The sequence below is a fragment of the Plecotus auritus genome, assembly GCF_963455305.1.
Source record: "Plecotus auritus genome assembly, chromosome: 1".
Classification (NCBI taxonomy): Eukaryota; Metazoa; Chordata; class Mammalia; order Chiroptera; family Vespertilionidae; genus Plecotus; species Plecotus auritus.
Window position 1 is genome coordinate 115128777 of NC_137770.1, and position 21451 is coordinate 115150227.

At 47.9% G+C, this 21451-nt stretch overlaps 2 protein-coding genes across 7 annotated transcripts in view; both read right to left on the reverse strand.

Annotated features, from left to right (window-relative positions):
* Positions 1-6941, reverse strand: part of LINGO1 (leucine rich repeat and Ig domain containing 1) — a 248378-nt gene extending 241437 nt beyond the window's left edge. For 2 of the 5 annotated variants that reach the window (XM_080677255.1, XM_080677261.1), the window contains exon 1: positions 5684-5820. The gene's annotated coding sequence lies outside the window, so the exon portion shown is untranslated. Of the gene's footprint in view, positions 1-5683; positions 5821-6009 lie in introns of those variants that run through there. The other 3 variants (XM_080677257.1, XM_080677253.1, XM_080677256.1) reach the window with 3 other exon arrangements.
* A 13206-nt stretch (positions 6942-20147) lies between these two features.
* Positions 20148-21451, reverse strand: part of SNX33 (sorting nexin 33) — a 214178-nt gene continuing 212874 nt past the window's right edge. For both annotated transcript variants that reach the window (XR_013959110.1, XR_013959111.1), the window contains one exon: positions 20148-21150. The gene's annotated coding sequence lies outside the window, so the exon portion shown is untranslated. The remainder of the gene's footprint in view (positions 21151-21451) is intronic.

A 21451-nucleotide genomic window follows, 5' to 3' on the forward strand; every position in this document is an offset into this window, starting at 1 on the left:
TAAAAATAATCCTCCCCTCAGGGCAGCCTTAGGAGGTAGGGAGGAAGATAATTATCTCAAATTTACAAAGAGGGAAACTAAGGCTCAAAGAGGGACAGTGACCTGGCCAAGGTCACCCAGCTAGTTAGCAGTGAAGACCAGTGCTCTCCCCAGAAGGCTAAGCCCTGCTTGCCTTGGCATGGCCCAGGGCTGCCCAGGGGGTGAAGACCCACCCCTCCGTACTCCCTGGCACCACCCCCTACACCTCTACCCAGTGCTGAACAGCCAGAAAAATGCAGCAAATGCTGCCTCATTGAGTGTTCTCCATACTACGCCAGCTGGGATTGGCTGCTTGTCACTATGACAGCCTGCCCCTGCATCTATGACAGAGACAGGGCTGTTCCCGGAATCTCTGGAACCCCCAAGCTTGGTCTAGAGAGGCCTCCACCCCCGAAGTTTGGGAAGCATACCCATAGAGCCAGAGTCCTGCACTAGGAGTCCAGAGACAGGGTCAAGCCCAACTCACTCTGCAACTCTGAAGAGTCACATCCCAGTTTTAGCATCTGTTAAATGGAATGGTGGCTCTCTACCTATTTTATAGAACTACCATGAGGACTACATGAGGGAAGGAGTGGGAAGGAGTGTAAAAACTTATGAAAAATTATAAAACAAATTTTGTCCTGGAAAATAATAATAAGGCTTCTCTCTACTTCAACCTGGACACTAAACTCCAGCGGGACTCACCTCCTCCTCCTAGCAAAGATCAAACCAAGCTAACATTTACTGAGACTCTTCAAGGCATCAGGCTAGGGCAGTGGTCAGCAAACTCATTAGTCAACAGAGCCAAATATCAACAGTACAACGATTGAAATTTCTTTTGAGAGCCAAATTTTTTAAACTTAAACTTCTTCTAACGCCACTTCTTCAAAATAGACTCGCCCAGGCCGTGGTATTTTGTGGAAGAGCCACACTCAAGGGGCCAAAGAGCTGCATGTGGCTCACAAGCCACAGTTTGTCGACCACGGGGCTAGGGCATGCTTCCCATGTATTATTTCAAAGCCTGCTAATAACACCTGTATAAGATAGGTACCATTCTTCCAGAAACAGAGGAGGAGACTGGGGCTCCAAAAACTGAAATTACTTGCCCGAGCTCACCTAGCTTAGAAGTAGCTGAGTCAGGATTCAAATCAAACCCAGTTCCAGATGCATCTAAGTTCAGACCCTTTTCTTTTTATTTTTTTTATAACTTCACTCAATTGGCTCACTTCCCTCAGGCTGAAAAGTGGGGTTCCGCGCACGCCAGGCACCAGGTCACCCACACCTTCCCAGATGGCAGTCCCCTTCCCCACTCCGCTGCCTTCGATGCTCTCCTTCTCCTCCTCCTCCTCCTCCTGTTCCTCCTCCTCCTTCTAAGTTCAGGCCCTTTTGATCACAGCAGGCTGATTCAAGGGGCCCATTTCCATAGCCCCAAATCTCATAGATACATAATCAGTGCTCAGGGTAGGGCTGCATGTCACATACACATACTCTCAGGACCCTGACATCAGATATGCTGTGCCACCCCAAGGCTTTTGGACTAGCAGGGCAATAAGAGCTGGGTGAGCGATGGGAGGGTGGCTGGCACAGCTGGTCTTGAGCTAACTGGATCAGTCCTGGGCATGGAGCCACTTGCCTGGCTGCCCTGGCAGATGGGTGCTGGAACTAGGCCACCTGCCAAGGTTCAACCTCCATGTCCAAACAAACCTGGACACTGAGGTTCCATTTTGGATTCCTCACACCCTGACCCTGGTGGCTAATAGTGCCTATATAGAACCAGAAGGCCAGGGATTCTCTTTCAGTGGCTTGCACCTCCCCTGATGTGACCATATGGCCCCATATACTCCCTGACAGCTGGACTGCCAAGGCAACTGCCTGAGAATGTCCTCTGCAGAGGCCCCAGCCACCACCCATCCCTACCCAGCAAGCTAGTCACAGCCAGGAAAATCCCAGGCTGGAATGCCCTGCCCCCAATTTAAGACTTTATATGAGACCCTTCTCTGGTCTCAAACTCTTCCTCTGTCAAATAGCTGTAGTGACCCTCTACCCTTCCCCTATGTATCCCATTTCTGAGGTCCCAAAGTCAGTCCAGGTCTCCAGAGAAACAAATAAACTTATCCTTTTTATAGGCATAGAAACTGAGGCCACAGGGACTTGCTCAAGTGTACCACTGGGAGGTCCATACTAAAAGCCCATATTTTTTATTTTTTAAAATATATTTTTATTAATTTCAGAAAGGATGGGAGAGGAAGAGAGAGATAGAAACATAAATGATGAGAAGGAATCATTGATCGGCTGCCTCCTGCACACCCCACAATGGGGATCGAGCCTGCAACCCAGCATTTGCCCTGACCGGGAATCGCACTGTGACCTCCTGGTTCATAGGTTGACACTCAACCACTAAGCCATGCTGGCTACGCTAAAGGCCCATATTTATGACTCCAGGCACCTGCAACATATACCCAGGTGGTAGGAATAGTGATGCCCCAGGCCCTGTTCAACTCTGATGGCTCATTGCCCCACCTGGCTCCCCACCCAGGCCACATCTCTGCATCCTCCATTGCGTGGGGAACCATGAATGGCCCCTTAGCCATCCTGGTGAAGGCAGGCAAGGAGCCTATCCAGCGGTTGCCCTCACCACCAACCAGCCTGAATTCCCATTGCAGCCTCAGGAACACCTCCCTGCCTCTGGCTCTACTAGTCAACCCCTTCCATGACCACCAGAGGGAGCAGTTTAAATTGCAAATCTGATTGAATCCCGCCAAAACTTCAACTCTACAACCTGAGTAGGGAATCAACCCACACTCCTCAGTCAGGCACTCAGGGTCCTCCTCCGTCTTGTGCCAACTTGTTCTGTGCCTGCTGTGCCCCTGCATGAACTACTCACTTGCAACATGTTTCACTCATGCCTGCTGTTTCCCTCCTCTGTGCTTTTGCTAATGCTGTACCACCTGCCTGGAAAGACCTTGTTCATTCACATTCTCCATTCATTCATTTACTCAATATATTTACTGAGCATCTACCAAGTGCCAGAAACATCTGAGGAGGTCAAAATGCACCAGCCCTTCCAATTCATCTGAAATAGCTCATTGCCCACTCCCCTCCCTCAAGGCATGGTGCTTGGGAGCAGATGTCTGGGCCCCAGAAGCCCACAGAAGAGACTGTGATTGGTCAGGGTGACCTGTTCCCATTTCCCTCAAAAGGAGGCTTGAGTGATCAGAGGTACCTTTCCTTCCTCAAGTGACCCTAAAGCCCAGCCCACCCAATAACTTCTTATCATTGAATTTGTTAGAATGCACTATTTTTATAATTTAAAACATAAACATGGCAGGGTCAGGGCCTGGTTGGAGATAGAAATTAAAGGGGCTACCCCTTACCAGTTAGAAGGTTTGAGGGGCAAGTGGCTGTCTTTCTAAAGGGGCAGCCAGTGGGGGCTCAGAGCACCTGGCTGGGATTTTTAACCTTTACAGCAGAGACCAGGGACCAAAGAGGTATCCTGCTCTCTCCCTCCCCAAGGCTTAAGGCCCCAAATGGAGGGCTTATCCTGCTAGAGTCAGTTGGGGTGGCGGGGAGGACATAAGAACTAGGGCAGGTGGTTTAAACAGGCCTTGATGGCAGGAGTATGGCCAAGCAGGCATTTGGCCATGCTCTAGCCACCTGGGTGTCAACCAGAGCTTTGGTCAACACTCAGGAGGCTCAGGGACCCACAGGGTATTGGGCGGGGGGGGGGGGGGGGGGTGGGAATGGGATGGCAGATAAGAAGAGAGAGAGAGAACAGCTAAGAAAGACTGAGTCAGCAAGAGGATGCCTGAGAATGAAAGCTAGCAGAGGTTGAGGGAGCCACCACAAGGTTCAATAGGCCTACCACTCCTCCCCGCCCCCTCCCGCCCCTAGCCCCAGGAGGAGTTCTGATCACCCCTGGGCAACAGTTCTCCCCACCTCCCCACAGAAGGCTTCCAATGGCCTAAGTGGTCCTGGGGATGAGTCTGGGCTGCCTTCGGGACTGGAGAGTCACAAAGGCCTGTCTGAGGCTGAAAGCTACTCTAGCCTTCTGTGCCTCAGGTAGGCCACCAGGGAAGGAAGCGGTCTTAATAGACACCAGGCCACCCTCCCCCCATGTACATTTAGACCTCCCTGTGGAAATTATTCCCTTGAGGGTGAGCTCTGTAAGCTCCAGGATGGAGATTTCAGGAGAGTGGGAAGGGTTCCGGGTCCTAAATAGGATGATAATGTCAGGGCCCTGCCTAGAGGGGCAGGCTGGGGATGATACCAACATCCCAGTGCTGAGGATAAGCAAACCATCATGCAAAGCCCTGGCAGACTCTGGTCCCAAATCTAGGAAAGTTCATGAGGGTGGGATCAAAAAGTACCAGAAGTCAAGCCAGGAGAATCAGGCTGGGGGCTGTGCCCACCTCCTTGTCCATCAGGAGAGGATGTTAGTCACAAGCACAGAATAGCTGCCCTGGGGAGACACTTCAGAGCCCTGATGCTAAGTCAGTAAAGAGGGCCAGGTGCCTTCCCTGCCCCCACCCCTACCCCCACCTCACCAAAGACCAGGGTTAAAGAATACCTTCACCAGAAGTCTGTCCTGAAACTGGAGTTCTCCTAAGTCCATCTCTGCTTCAAAATCCTCCTCTGTGAAATGGAGAGGAAGTGTGCCCATGGACCCCCACATTCTCACAAGGTGGCTGAAAGATTCCAGAGGGAAATGGGAGTGGAAGTAAGGCTTAAGCCTGAAAGCTGGTCACACAACATCGATACTGACTGGTCAAGCATCACACCCCTGAGAACAAGACTTCTGACCCCACAGGCTCATACACTAAGTGCCAGGAAAAAGGGCATATGGACAAGGGCTGCTGGGGAAAACAACTGCTCCAATCCAGAAGCCAAGCTATACTGAAGGATCCAGTAGTAATCGAAGAAGGGTTCCTAGAGGAGGAGGAATCTGCCCTGAACGTAGGGAGGATTTGGTAAAGGGGGAGGGGGACTTGAGGAGGTCTGATCTCTTGCCCTTCCTTGGGCTTCTCACTCCTGGGGACACACAGGTTCCCTTCCTTTCAGGGGCCCCAACCTGGACCACATCTCTCCATCCCATCTTCTACTGCAGGGGCAGGGCTGGCATTTGTAGGGGAAGGGCCTAGGAAGTTCCCCGAGGCAGCTAGCACAGGACAGAAGTGTGGAAGGAGACTGGAGGATGGGGGTCCGGGGACACAGCACAACCACAACCTCATCACACAGAGTGAGGCACACGGAGCATGGCTCCAAGCAAATCAGGGAGGGCGGGGAACCAGGCTAGAGGGCCTAGAGGTGTACACACACACACACACACACACACACACACTCACACACACACACACACACACACACACACACGCTGGGCAATCTCCCCACTTCCCCACCTCAAGCCCCGTGTCCTTAGTCTGGCGGGAAAGACCTGGAAGCTGTAGTCTCTCAGTCCTGCCGACCCAGGCAGGGTCACAGGAGTCCAGCTACGACCAGAGCGGCTCCAGCTCGGCGCCGCGGGGCTGGATGGGTGTCCCCAAAAGCCAGCGGCTGTGCCGACTGAGTGGTAGAGACGCACCTCTCTGCCCATCAGGCAGCATTGCCCGCGCCCCGCCCCATTCCTCCCTCGCGCTCTCTCCTCAGGAAAGAAAGGTTTGAGCGCTACCATTAAAGCGTCTCCATCCTCTCCCCGCACACCCAAAGTTGCTCCAAGTCACCAGGGTTCAGGTTACAGGCGAGGGTTAGGCGGGGCCGCGCAGCGGGAGGGCGCGCGGTCTGGAACTGGAGTGCAGTGGGCGCCCCATTCCCGCTCCGCGCGTGCACGCACCCATGGCGCGCACCCAACACCCAGTCCCCACCCAGTGCCCCAAGGCTCCGGCCCAATCAGAGGCCGCGCACGCAGCAGCACCACCGGCGGGCAGACACCCCAGCTCTTGGCCTGTGCCCCGCGATGCCGACCTACCCTCAGTGCCCCTGCTTGGCCATACTCACTGTACTGGGGCCGCATCCCCGGCTGGCCTCCGCTCCGCTTCCCACTCTGGCTCGGGTCCCCGCTCCGCAGGATTCGGCTCCGGGATTGTGGCAAAAGCAACACACGAGCAGAGAGGGCGTATGCGCGCGCGCGCGCGCGCGGCCTGTGTGTACGCGGGAGGGCCCTGAGCTCCCCTGCGCGCCCGCTCCTGCCTCCGGCTCTCCACGCTACGATTCCAGTAGAATCCCTAATGCGCGCTCCCTCGCGCCGGGGCGCTCACACTCGCGCGCGCGCGCGCACCCTGCCGCCGCACCCAAAGGCCTGGAGCCCAGGCCCTCCGGATCTCCGAAGGGCAGCCCTTGGCCCCCGCAGAGCGAAGCTCCGTCCCCTTCCCAGTTGACCCCGCCTCAGGTCCCCTGCCGCTCCCAGAGGGACCCTCTTGCGTCCCAGCTTCGGCACCATGCCCCGCCAGGCCGCGGCTGCACCATGCCCCAGCCAGGGCGCTCAATCGGGCCGCCGGTGCTCGCACCCAGAGGCTCCAGCTCCCTCCTACCAGCCCGCGCCTCCGCCTGCAGCCCGTGCTCTCCCGGTCCTTCTCTCCCCCTTTTCCCCTTTTCGGTCACTGCCCCTTCTTTACCTCCTCTCCTTTCTCCTACCCGTCCCGCCCCCCAACCTCCCGATCCAGGTCCGGTCTCTCCCGCTCTCTACGTTGCCACAGCCCTCTCCAGCGTCCCCTGCTCCCCGCCGCCCTACTCCTCTCACATTCTCCGCATTACATTGGGTACCGCCCGCTGCTCGCTGGGCCCAGGGTTCGAACACACAGTGGGCGGCGCGGGGACCCCGAGACACCAGATCCAGGTTCCCCTGCCGCCGCCCCTTCTGCTCTCCACTTCCTCTGACCCTTCTACCTCTGGCCTGTCCGGCGGCGACGGCCCGTGCTACCCTCAGCTATCTCTAACAACCTCCGTCTCGCTCAGGCTTAAAGGGATAGCGCACCGCGTTAGACTTGCCCCACCCCGGGCATCGAGAAGAGCGTCCTGGCCGCCTCAGGGACAGGCCTGGACGGTGATGCAGCTTGGGCCGTGGTGCGCCGAGGTTGAGCCCGGTCTTCCACACCTGGAGGGGAGTCAAGGAGAGGGATGGTCTGAAGCTTCTCAGACTATACCATCCAGGGTGCATTCAGTGCTTGTTGGCGGCTAAGCCTAGGAGCAGGCTGGTAGTGTGGAAGAAGTGCAGGATGGGCGCTGGGACTGCGTGGCCAGGAGAGGACGGATCAGGGAAGCAGATGTCTGAATCTGAGACCAGGGTGAAGACACCTGTCATGCTAGGAGGACAGAGCTCATAAGGTGACTTCCCACTCCTGCTGTGTGACCTTGGGCAAATGCCTGCCTCTCTCTGGGCCTCAGTTCTGGGGCCATGCCCCCCACCCCCATATGGTATTAGATCCCATAGGAGAGAGAGATCCAAGGCAGGTCTTCAGTCCCCAGAATTCTGCTTCTGAGAGCTGAGGCCACCATCACCCCACCCTCACCAGGCCTGGTCTTCCCCCTCCCTCATTCTATAACCTTCTTTCTCTATCCTCTTCTTCACTGGAGCAAGGTACAGGGACCTACTAGGGATAGCACACTACAGTTTGCAGAGCTCTTTCACATCCAAGATCTCCTTGGACCCTCATGACACCACCTAAGAACTAAAGTATACCCCTAGACTTCCGGTCAGCCTGATCCTGGGCAGGGCTGGTGCATGAGCATTTCATCTTCTTCGTCTCACCACCCCAGATAGACCCTTGCTCCCCAACCACCAGGAGGGATACATTTTGCTCACTTGTTTACTAAGCATCTATTGTGTGCCCCACCCTGTGCTAGGTAGTGGGGACACATTTCTGCCCTCAAAAAAAAAATGAAACAGCAGGAGATATGATGGAACTTTTGGGAATGGAGGAGGTCCTGGAGAGCTCCTGCAGGAGGTGACATTGAAGTTAGGAATTGAAGGATGAGTAGGAGTTGACCAGGCAGAAAGGAACATAAAGGGTATCCCATGCCAAGAGAAGAGCGTGTGCAAAGACCTGGAAGTGGGAAATAAGAAAGGATGGGTGTATGGGAGGCAGCAGTGCGGGGGGGGGGGGCGGGGGGGGGAGAAGCTATAAGAGCCTTGAACTGAGGAGTTACAACTTTGTTCTGGGGCAACAGCAGGACTACCCTCAGCAAATCTAGGCAGAAGCCCTCCCCATCTTACAGCCATTACAGAGGTATAGCTAAGGGCTTCCCAAATCCCAGAGCTTTTGAAAGAGGCCTCTGATAGGAGTTAGAAGTGGGCAAAACTTAGGCTCCATTGTGATCAGGATACTAGTATGAGTCCAAGGAGGGCCAGACTTGGGCACCCACATATCAAGGTACTCTGTAAAGACCCCAGACTTTGGTGTCAGGCATACCCCATGCCAATTCCAGATTTAGTGTTCTCCTCTGTTCAGTAGAAATAAAAATACTCAGCCACCAAGGGGGTTGGCACATAAATGACCCAGCACACAGTAGATATTCAGCAAATGACCTTTTTCTTCCCCACATCTGAGTTTGGCTTTGTGGTCCATCCCAAAGTCCCTTATTGTCTTTCTGTTCCTTGCTGGCCTGGCCATTTTCCTTCTGCCTTCTTACCAGACTTCCTGGGGCCTCTAGGGACATGAGCTCATGACTGTTGCCTACTCTGGCTCAACACACCCCCTGTGGAGTCTTCCCAGGGCTCCCAGGTGGTCCCTGGGGAAGCCAAACAGAGACAAACAGCCTTTCCCTAGAGTCCTTGACATCCAAACTGTCACATTCCCAGTCTACATCCCCATCCATTTCTCCCACTCTTCTGTCCTGGGAGCCGCACAGCCTTTGTGTCTGTGCTTGAGAATTTATGCCCCCAGCTTTGCTCTGCAACCTCAGGTATGTAGCATGCCCTCTCCGAATCTCAAGTTCCTCCCCAAGTATGGGAGCAAGCTTGTGTGCCACATAGGGGCAATGAACATAAGTCTAACATTTATTTCCCCTCAGCATACCCAGGCCTTGGCCTTCTAGCCACAAGTTCCTCACAGAGCCAGGCAGGTACAGAGGTACCATTTGTAGCCCCGGTGCCCTGCCCTGCTAGTAGCCAGTAGCTATTGCCACCTCTGCCTCCCAGCAGGCTTTACAGAGAGGCAAGGTGCCGGAAGCCAATTCCAGCATGTCAGCAGGGCTGAATCATGTGGAGGTGGCTGAGGGCATTTCCCCAAACCTGAAAGGGATGCATGAATGATTGCTTGCTGCCAGACAGCTAAGGGCATCTTAATCTACATGTTACTGCCTCCTACTGGCCAAACACCTGAACAGCCGCAGGCAATTCACCAATCTGACAATGGATTCTGTGTACCAAACCCTGGCCTTTGAAGTGTATATCTACCTTGCCTTAGGACAATTTGTGTTAATAAAAAGCAAGGGGTCATGAGCCAAGGGAGAACTTGGTTTCTTCAGCCAAGCTCCTCTGGCCCCCCAAATGCCTTCCAAAATTATGTTTTGTCTCTGGACTCTTATTTAATTTACTCACAGCGCCTTCTCCAGATTCCTGAACCCTTCTAGATGCTGAATTAACCACTGGCAGCAACCCACTTGGAGAAACCACTCACTGCTGCCAGAACAGCATCAGCTGGGGGCCTGGGGCAGAAGTAAGACCAGTGTGGCAGCTCCAGGAAGGAGCCCCTTCACTACAGCTGGGAGCTTGCTATTTCCTGCCACAAGGACTAGGTCAATGCCTCTGCAGATGCACACCCAGGGCCCCTGTGCTATTTTCAGCTATCTCCACAGGCCAATAGGGAGATCTAGCAGTATCCCATACCTGGTTAGCAAGCCAGATCCAGCCCTGGCGATTGCCTACAGGAAGTCTCAGGAGACAGTGGACATGTCCTGCCTGCCTTCACAGCAAACCCCTGGCTTCCTGGGTCAGGCTGAAAAGTAAATAGGGTGGCCAAGGTTCAGAGAAATTTCCCTTTCATCCTATCTCCCCACCTCCAAGTCTTTCTCTATCTACCTTCACCACCACTTGGTTTCCACACGATCCATTCACTTCTAAAATCCATTCATCCTTAAAAAGCCTTCCTTGACTATCTTCTGCCCACTCCAATCTCCCTCCTTTTCTCTACTCTTAACCAACTATGTGTCAGGAATTTTCATTCATTGGATCATCCTCATACTAATCTGGTATTATCATTCCCATTTAAGAGAGGGAAAACCAAGGTTCAATGTGGAGTTCCAGGATTTGAACTAAGAGCCATTGTTCTTCATTCTTTCCACAAAAATTATTGAGAGCAATGAAACTAGACCACCAACTTACACCATACACAAAAATAAACTCAAAATGGTTAAAGGACTTAAATGTAAGATGGGAAACCATAAAAATCTTACAAGACTCCATTGGCAGCAAAATATCAGATACATGCCATAGCAATATCTTTACTGATACAGCTTCTAGGACAATAGAAACTAAGGAGAAAATAAACAAATGGGACTACATCAAAATAAAAAGCTTCTGCACAGCAAAAGAAACCATCAACAAAACAACAAGAAAGTCCACTGCATGGGAGAACGTATTTGCCAATGTTATCACTGATAGGGGTTTAATCTCCAGAATTTACAGGGAACTCATACAACTCAACAAAAGGAAGATAAACAATCCAATCAAAAAATGGGCAATGGACCTAAATAGACACTTTTCGAAAGAGGACATTCAGAAAGCGAAGAGACATATGAAAACATGCTCAAAGTCACTAATCATCCAAGAGATGCAAATCAAAACAACAATGAGGTACCACCTCACACCTGTCAGAATGGCTATCATCAACAAATCAACAAACGACAAGTGCTGGAGAGGATGCGGAGAAAAAGGAACCCTCATGCACTGCTGGTGGGAATGCAGACTGGTGCAGCCACTGTGGAAAACAGTATGGCATCTTCTCAAAAATGGAACTACCATTTGACCCAGTAATACCACTTCTAGGAATATATCCCAAGAAAACAGAAACACCAATCAGAAAGGATATATGCACCCCTATGTTCATAGCAGCACAATTTACAATAGCAAAGATTCAGAAACAGCCTAAATGCCCATCAGCAGATGAGTGGATTAGGAAACTGTGGTACATCTACACAATGGAACACTATAAAAAAGAAGGAATTCTTACCATTTGCAACAGTATGGATGGAACTGGAGAGCATTATGCTAAGTGAAATAAGCCAGTCAGTGAAAGAAAAAGGCCATATGATCTCACTCATTTATGGATAATAAAGAACATTATAAACTGATGAACAAAAATAGATACAGAGGCAGAGAAGCATCGAACAAACTGTCAAACGACAGTGGGAAGGCTGGAGAGGGTTGGCGGTGGCGGGGGGGGGTGCGGGAAGGTAAGAGATCAACCAAAAGACTTGTATGCATGCATATAAGCATAACCAATGGATGCAAGACACTGGGAAGGGGGTGAGGGCATGTGCCGGGGGGTTGGGGAGGCTGGGGTAAGGTCAATTGGAAAATTAAAAAAGGAGACATATGTACTACCAGTTGTAATACTTTAAACAATAAGAAAAGAAAAAATAAATTTTAAAAAAAGAAATAATGACAGAAAACTTTCCTGATATGGGAAGAAAAACTCACACAAGTTCAAGAAGTACACAGAGTCCCAAATAAGATGAACACCAAACGTCCGACACCAAGGCACATCATAATTAAATTGGCAAACACCAACAACAAAGTAAGAATCTTAAAGGCTGCCAAAGAGAGACAGAAAGTTACATATAAGGGATCTCCCATTAGACTATCAACTGATTTCTCAACAGAAATACGTCCGGCCAGAATGGAATGGAATGAAATATACAAAGTGATACAAAGCAAGGAACTGAATCCAAAAATACTATACCCAGCAAGGGTAACATTCAAAATTGAAGGTGAAATCAGGAGCTTCATAGACAAAAGAAGGGCTAAGGACGGCTGTAAAATGAAGAAACAGAAAGGGAAGAAAGAACATAAAGAGTAAAAATGGGGACAAACAAGTACCTATCAATAATAACTTTAAATGGATTGAATGCTCCAATCAAAAGACATAGGGTAGCCAAATGGATAAGAAAACATGACCCATATATCTGCTGTTTACAAGAGAGCCACCTCAGAACAAAGAACTAACAGACTTAAAGTGAATGGATGGAAAAAATTTTTTCAGGCAAATGGAAATAAAATAAAAAAAAAACTGGGGTAGCAATACTTATACCTGATAAAACTGACCTCAAAGTGAAGGCCATAACAAGAGATAAGAAATGCCATTCATAATACTAACGGGAGCAATTCAACAAGAGGCTATAACTCTGGTAAACATATGCACCCAATACAGGAGCCCAAACACACACAAAAAAGTCTGGAAGATATCAACAGAGAGATCAACAGCAATACAGACATAGTAGGGGACTTTAATACCCCATTGACACCAATGGATAAATCCTCTAAACAAAAAATCAGCATAGAAATGTCAATCCTAAATGACTCAGTAGATCAGATGGAATTAATTGACATATTCAGAACATTTCACCCCAAAGCCACAGAATATACATTCTTCACAAGAGCACATGGGACATTTTCAAAGATAGACCACATATTGGGACACAGGCAAAGTCTATTTCAATGCAGGAAGACAGAAATCATATCAAGTATCTTCTCAGATCACAATGGCATAAAACTAGAAATCAACTACAATGAAAAAATCAAACACTTGGATACTAAATAGCATGTATTAAACAACGATTGGGTTACCAAAGAGATCAAAGAAGAAATTAAAAGCATCCTGGAAACAAATGACAATGAAAACACAACAATCCAAAATCTATGGGACACAATGAAAGCAGTCCTGAGAGGGAAGTTCATAGCTCTACAGGCCTACCTCAAAAAAAAAACAAGAAAAAAAATGGTAATAAATTATCTAACCATGCAACTTAAAGAACTAGAAAGAGAGCAACAAGAAAAGCCCACAGTAACCAGAAGAAAGGAGATAATAAAGATCAGAGCAGAAATAAATAACATAGACAACAACAACAACAAAAAAAAAAACAAAAAAACAACAATACAAAAGATCAATAAAACCAAGAGCTGGTTCTTTGAAAGGATAAACAAGATTGATGAACTTCTAGCCAGGCTCACCAAAAAGCAAAGAGAGAGGACCCAAATAAACAAAATCAGAAATGAAAGAGGTAAAGTAACAATAGACCCCACAGAAATATAAGATTGTAAAAAAAAAAAAAAAATACTACCAACAACTCTACTCCAACAAACTGGATAACCTAGACAAAATGGACATATTCTTAGAATAATACAAGCTTCCAAAACTCAATCAGGAAGGAAAAAAAAAAAAAAAACCCTGAATAGGCTGATAACTACCCATGAAATTGAAACAGTAATTTAAAATCTTCCAGCAAACAAAATCCCTGGTCTGGACAGCTTCACGGGAGAGTTTAACCAAACATTCAAAGAAGAACTTAAACCTATCCTCCTCAGGATAGGTTTGAACCTATTCCAAAATATTCAAGAGGAAGGAACACTTCCAAGCTCTTTCTATGAAGCCACCATGACCCTAATTCCAAAACCAGATAAAGACACCACAAAAAAAGAGAACTACAGGCCAATATCCCTGATAAACATAGATGCTAAAATCCTCTATGTTTATCAGGGATATTGGCCTGTAGTTCTTTTTTTTTGTGGTGTCTTTATCCTCAACAAAATTTTAGCAAATCGGATCCAGCATTACTTTAGAAAGATCATACACCATGACCAAATGGGATTTATTCCAGGGATGCAAGGATGCTGCAATATCCACAAATCAATAAATGTGATACATCACATAAACAAATTGAGAGACAAAAATACATAATCATATCAACTGATGCAGAAAAAGCACTTGACAAAATCCAACACCCTTTCTTGATAAAAACTTTCAGGGAAGTGGGAATAGAGGGATCATACCTCAACATAATAAAAGCCTTATATGATAAACCTACAGGCAACATCATACTCAATGGGAAAAAACTAAAACCACTTCCCCTAAGAACAGGAACAAGACAGGAATGCCCACTCTCACCACTCCTGTTGGACACAATACTAGAAGTGCTGGCCATAACGAACAGACAAGAAGAAGAAATAAAAGGCATTCAAATTGGAAAAAAAGAAGTAAAACTGTTATTATTCACAGATGACATGATATTGTACATAGAAAACCCTAAAGATTCCATCAGAAAACTATTAGACTTAATAAAAGAATTCGGCAATGTAGCAGGATACAAAATTAACACCTAGAAATCTATAGCTTTTTTATACCCCAATAATGAACTCACAGAAAGAGAAACTAAAAAAAAAAAATCCCATTTACCATTGTAACAAAAAAATTAAGATACCTAGAAATAAATTTAACCCAGGAGGTAAAAGATCTGTACTCAGAAAACTACAGGATATTGGAAAAAGAGAAAAAAGAGACATAAACAAATGAAAGAATACACCATGTTCATGGATTGGTAGAATCAACATCATTAAAATGTCCATACTACCAAAAGCAATTTATAGATTAAATGCAATCCCCATTAAAATACCAAGGGCATATTTCACAGACTTAGAACAAACTCTCCAAAAATTCAGATGGAATAAAAAAGATCCCGAATAGCCACAGCAATCCTGAGAAAGGAGAACAAAATTGGAGGGATCACAATACCAGGTATCAAGCTATATTACAAAGCCACTGTTCTCAAAACTGCCTGGTACTGGCACAAGAACAGACATATAGACCAATGGAACAGAACAGAAAACCCAGAAATCAACCCAAGCCTTTATGTTCAATTAATATTTGACAAAGGAGGCAAGAGCATACCAAGGAGTCAAGACAGTCTCTTCAATAAATGGTGTTGGGAAATTTGGTCAGATACATGCAAAAAAATGAAACTAGATCACCAACTTACACCATACACAAAAATAAACTCAACTGGATAAAGAACTTAAACATAAGATGGGAAAACAGAAAAATCTTACAAGACTCCATAGGCAGCAAAATATCAGACATATGTCATAGCAATATCTTTACCAATACAGCTCCTAGGACAATAGAAACTAAGGAGAAAATAAACAAATGGGACTACATCAAAATAAAAAGCTTCTGCACAGCAAAAGAAACCATCAACAAAACAACAAGGAAGTCCACTGCATGAAAGAACATATTTGCCAATTCAGATAAGGGTTTAATCTCCAAAATTTACAGAGAACTCATACAACTTTACAAAAGGAAGACAAACAATCCAATAAAAAAAAAAAATGGGCAAAGGTCCTAAATAGACACTTTTCAAAAGAGAACATACAGAAGGCCAAGAGACATATGAAAACATGCTCAAAGGCATTAATTATCTGAGAGATGCAAATCAAAACAACAATGAGGTACCACCTCACACCTGTCAGAATGGCTATCATCAACAAATCAACAAACGACAAGTGCTGGAGAGGATGTGGAGAAAAAGGAACCCTCGTGCACTGCTGGTGGGAATGCAGACTGGTGCAGCCACTGTGGAAAACAGTATGGAGATTCCTCAAAAAATTAAAAATGGAACTCCCATTTGACTCAGTAATTCCACTTCTGGGAATATATCCCAATAAATGAGAAACACCAATCAGAAAAGACATATGCACCCCTATGTTCATAGCAGCACAATTTACAATAGCTAAGATTTGGAAACAGCCTAAGTGCCCATCAGCAGATGAGTGGATTAGGAAACTGTGGTACATCTACACACTGGAATACTACACTGCTATAAAAAAGAAGAAACTTTTACCATTTGCAACAGCATGGATGGACCTGGAGAGCATTATGTTAAGCAAAATAAGTCAGTCGGAGAAAGATAAATATCACATGATCTTACTCATCTGTGGAATATAATAAACAACATAAAATGATGAGCAAAAATAGATTCAGAGACAAAGAAACACTGAACAGACCGTCCAACCTCAGAGAGAAGGGGGAGGGGGCGGTAAGAGATCAACCAAAGGACTTGTATGTATGCATATTAGCTTAACTAATGGACACAGATACTGGGGTGGTCGGGGCTTGTTCTGGGGCATGGGAGTGGCCAGGGCAGGAGGGTCAATTGGGGAAAAAGGAGACATATGTAATACTTTAAGCAATAAAAAAAAAATTGGGGGAAGGCCCTAGCCAGTGTTGCTCAGTTGGTAAGAGCATCATCCTATACACCAAAAGATGCCAAGTTTGAGCCCTGGTCAGGGCATATACTCAGGTTGTGGGTTCTATTTCTGCTTGGGGCACGTGCTGGGGGCAACCAATTGATGTTTCTCTCTCACATTTCTCTCTCTCTCTCTCTCTCACTCTCTCTCTCTCTGTGTGTCGTCAATAAAAACAGTTAAAGGAAAAGAAAACTTGGGAAAGAAGTATAATTAGTTCCATTTGGGGTATGAGGAAACTGAGGCTAAAAGAGACTCAGGGACTTGCCCAAGCTGCACTTTCATAGCAGAGCTTGGACTGGAAGTTATCTTGCCTCATACCAGAGTTTTCCACTTTTCCCTACTAGTCCAGTCCCAATACCTCTGTCTTCAGGGGCTATAAAGGAAGCAGTAACTTGTGTCTGAAGTATCTGGCTAGTCCAATGCGACAAGAGAGCTCACTCCCCAAGGTTGTGTGCTGTCCTTTCCTGTAGCAGACAGAGCTGTCTTTGTGCTGCATGCAGACATGGCTGCATGTGCATGTGCATGTGTGTACCTTAAACAGTCATGTGTTCTGGTCCCAAAGAGGCTGGCCTCAAAGCTCTCTCACTTGCCTAGGAGCTAAGAGCATGGCCCTGGGGAGTCATTGCCCAGCTCGGCCACTTACCATCTGTGTAACCTTGGGTGAGCTACTTAACTCTCTGTGCCTCTGAGTCTTCATCTATACAATGGGGCTAATAATGGCACCTTCTTCAGAGGTAAATGAGTTTGTATACAGTCCTGGTGCATGGTAGATGCCATATGAGTATTAGCTAGTATATTTTTTCAGCAAAAACGTATTGAGCTCCTACTCTATACCAGGAGACAGGATAGATACTAGAGTTACAATACTAATCAAGACAGGCACAATTCCCACCCTTGAGGAAATTACAGTCTATCAAGGCTCCACAAGGCTGTTTCCTTCCACAAAGATGCACTGACAGAGGTAACAGGTAATGACTGAGACAGACAGAGGATGGGGAGGTGACTCCAGGGACCTTGCTCCTCTGGTTTTCCTCCTGCCTTTTTTGTGCACTGTCTCAAGTAGCCCTGGGGCTCCCTGTTCTCTGCCAGCCCCAATGGTAGGAAGTTCTCAGGGCTCTGTTCTTTGCCTCTTCTCTCCCTACTTCCCACTCACAATGGCCCACACACCCTCTCCAATCTGTACGCAGATGGCGCACATCTCTGCTTCAAACTGGTGTACCTAGCAGCCTGCTTAACACTCCCACTTGGATGTTCACCATGTTCAGATAAGAAATCATCCTCCACACACCAAGTTTACCTTCCTTCTGGGTACCCATCTTGGAGCCCGACACCCCTAGCCACCCAGTCACCTTGCTAGTAGCCTGGAAGCCCCTTATCACTTCACCCTCCATCACATCTTCATTCAGACACAAAGTCCCGTCAGCTCTACCTCCTTAATCAGCATGAATCCATCCACTTCATCTCCAACCCCAACAGCCCCCCTCCAGTCCATCCATAGTAGGTGTTGGGGTCTCACTCTGGCCCCTTTTATCAGGCCAATACATCTGTCCCCCTTCTCTAGAGGTCACTCTCAGCCAGGGGGAGACCTACCTTATCAGGAAATGCCTCGGGTTTACAATCCACAGTCAATGGCTGATAGATCCAGAAACAAAAGCCTGCCCCTATCTCCTGACAACCCTAGTGATATTCTAACTCCAGAGCTCCCTGGAATCAAGTTGAGACCAGACCAGCAAACCCATATCCTTGCCTAGACTCCTCCCATCCTATTCTGCTGCCCTCACACTCTTGTGGGCATCACTTGAAAGCACTCAATTAATTAATCTCTACCACTCAGATTCCCTTTTCCAACTCTGTTTCTCAGGAGCCCAGTCCAAGACACTATCTCCCATGTTGGGCCAGGCAGAATGATATATCCCAGCCCCTAGGAAAGAACCTGGGCAACAGGTCTGGGGCCCTGGGAATGAAGTGCAGAAATGAGCCCTGGTCTTCCCTACGCATCTTGCCCCAGACAGGCCAGGAGGAGCTGGCCCAGTGCTCACTTGACCTCCCACACACTCTGATTAAGTTTTGTGCCAGAAGGAGAATGGAAGCAGGTGCTTTCCCTGCCCCTTTTTCCTTTTTTTTTCATACACCCAAGTGATCAGACATGACATAACTTAATATGTGATCATCCCAATAAATCCCACACCCATCCAGCACCACACCTAGTTATTAGAATATTATTAACTATATTCCCTATGCTGTACTTTAATCCCCATGACTATTCTGTAACAACCAATTTGTACTTCTTAATCCTTTTACCATCCTCCCCGCCCCCCACAACCCCTTTCTCATCTGGCAACCAGCAAAAAGTTCCCTGTATCTATGAGTCTGTTTCTGTTCTGCTGGTTCATTTTGTTTGTAGATTCAATTGTTGATAGATATGTATTTATTGCCATTTTATTGTTCATATTTTTTATCTTCTTTTCTTCTTTTTAAACTAAAGGCCCAGTGAGCGAAATCGCGCGAGACCCAGGACCCAGAGTCCCGCGGCTCGGCGGGACCCAGAAAGAGTCCTGCCGCTGCCGCCACCACTAGAGGCGGGACCCAGAAACCCACCCATGCCTCCAGTCAAGTCCTCCGGAGTCAAATCCTCGCCCACCCGCATGCGCCTCACCACACATGCAGCCCCGCCCACCCTGCACATGCAGCCTCCTGCTGATCGGTCATTACAGCATGATGGCGTGATGACCACAGGCTTTTTATATAATAGACTAGAGGCCTGGTGAATGAAATTCGTGCACGGGGGTGAGGGGTCCCTCAGCCTGGCCTGCACCATCTCTAATCCTGGACCCTTCCAGGGATGTCCAACTGCCTCCTGCAATCCGGGACTGCTGGCTCCTAACCGCTTGCCTGCCTGCCTGCCTGATTGCCCCTAACCCCTCTGCCTGCCTGCCTAATTGCCCCTAACTTCTCCCCTACCAGCCTGATTGTCCCTAGCTGCTCCCCTGCTGGCCTGATCGCCCTTAACCGCCTCTGCCTTGCCCTGCACCTGGGACCCAGGATTCCCTCCCTCTGGCCAGCCACAGGCACCCAGGACCTGGGATGGCTTCACCCGGGCCACAGCTGCAGGCACCTGGGACCATGGGGTGGGTGGCTTGTCCCTCTTCCAGGCCGCAGGTGCAGCCGCTGGTGCCCAGGACCGTGGGGACCATGGGGCATGCGGATTGTCCCTCTCCCGGGCCACAGTCCCAGCCGCTAGTGCCTGGAATAGCGGGGTGTGTGGCTTGTCCCTTTCCCAGGCTGCAGGCGCAGGCACAGCCGCTGGCACCTGGGACCGTGGGGCAGGCAGCTTGTCCCTCTCCTGGGCCGCAGCCCCAGCCACTGGTGCCTGGGACCCCGGGGCATGTGGTTTGTCCCTCTCCTGGGCCACAGTCCCAGCTGCTGGTGCTCGGGATCATGGGGTGTGCAGTTTGCCCCTCTCCTGGGCCACAGGCATAGGCGCAGCTGCTAATACCTGGGACCACGGGGCATGTGACTTGTCCCTCTCCTGGGCTGCAGGTGCAGCAGCTGGTGCCCAGGACCATGGGGCAGGCAGCTTGTCCCTCTCCTGGGCCACAGCCTGGCTGGTCCCCATTCCTCTCTTGTGAGCTCATTTGTGCCTGGATGGTCTCCATTCCTCTCTCCCCAGTGTTGAGTGTCTAAGCAGTTAAGGCGTGACAGAATGAGGGTGTGATGATGTGAGGGCATGATGACCATTTGCATATTAGCTCTTTATTATATAGAATAAGACCCTTTAACATTTCATGTAATACTGGTTTGGTGATGATGAACTCCTTTAGCTTCTCCTTGTCTGGGAAGCTCTTTATCTGACCTTCAATTCTAAATGATACTTTGGCTGGGTAGAATAATCTTGGTTTCAGGTCCCTGCTATTCATCACTTTGAATATTTCTTGCCACTTCCTTCTGGTCTGCAAAGTTTCTGTTGAGAAATCAGCTGACAGTCATATGGGTACTATCTTATACGTAACTAACTGCCAATGGTCTTGATCCAGCATCTAGAAGGGTTCAAGAATCTGGAGAAGGCGCTATGCATAAATTAATCAAGAGTCCAGAGATGAAACATTATGGGGAGCCAGAGAAGACTTAGCTAAAGGAACTAAGTTCTCTCTTGTCTCAGGACCCCTTGCTTTTTATTAACACAAACTGTCCTAAGGCAAGGTAGAAACATACACATCAAAGGGTAGGGTTTTGTATACACAATCCATTGTCAGATTGGGGAAAATTGTCTTCGGCTGTTCAGGTGTTTGGGCAGTAGGAAGCAATAACATGTAGACTGAGATGCCCTTAGCTGTCTGGCAGCAAGCAAACATTTTATGCATCCTTTTCAGGTTTGGGGAAATGCCCTCAGCCATCTCCAGATGATTCAGCCCTGCTGACATGCTGGAATTGGCTTCCAGCATCTCACCCTTTTTTATTTTATAAATTTAACAAGAAAGTATGTTTTAAGATTTTTAAATTCATTGGAAAGGATAGAGTTCTATCAAGTCCCTTTAAATTGCTGTCAGGCATTAAAGGAATCAGCCTGCAGTCAGTTTCTTTCTGGGCCAACAGTTCTTTGAGTCCCAATTTCAATGTCAAACAGTTCCTTATGTACATGCCAGCAATGATATGCTAGCTCTGGATGGTGGACAAATGTAGGTCGGAACTTCTGGTTTGGTCCTGGGCAACCTGCAGCAATGCACAGCTGCTGACTTCTAGTATGGCAAGGCATCTTCACCATCTTCATTTCTGGACTGTTTCTCCTCTTGTTGTCTGGGCATGTTGTTTGGGGCAACTGCTATTTTGTGGCTTGAATAATCTGGTCAGTTCCTCTCTTGGATTCATTGTTGCAAGAATTCACACTGGCTTGGAGAAGTTTTCTGGAAATATACAAACATATTCTCAACCAAAGGTTAATAAAGGTATCTTATCTATAAACTAGACTCGGGATCCTTTCATTTTTTGCCCAAACGATTTTCCTATGGCTTATTTTGACACCATGTATGTTTTCATGGGTGTCTTGCTATCAGCATTACAAGTGAAAAATAATTTTCAAAGTAAAAATTTAAAGCAATTAAGGCTTGATGTAGTTTTCTTACAGGGGATTATTCTACTATTCCCCCTTTATTATTTAAATATTAGGAGGCTTTTGGAAATTTTACAGTGCAGTCTTTTTTTTAA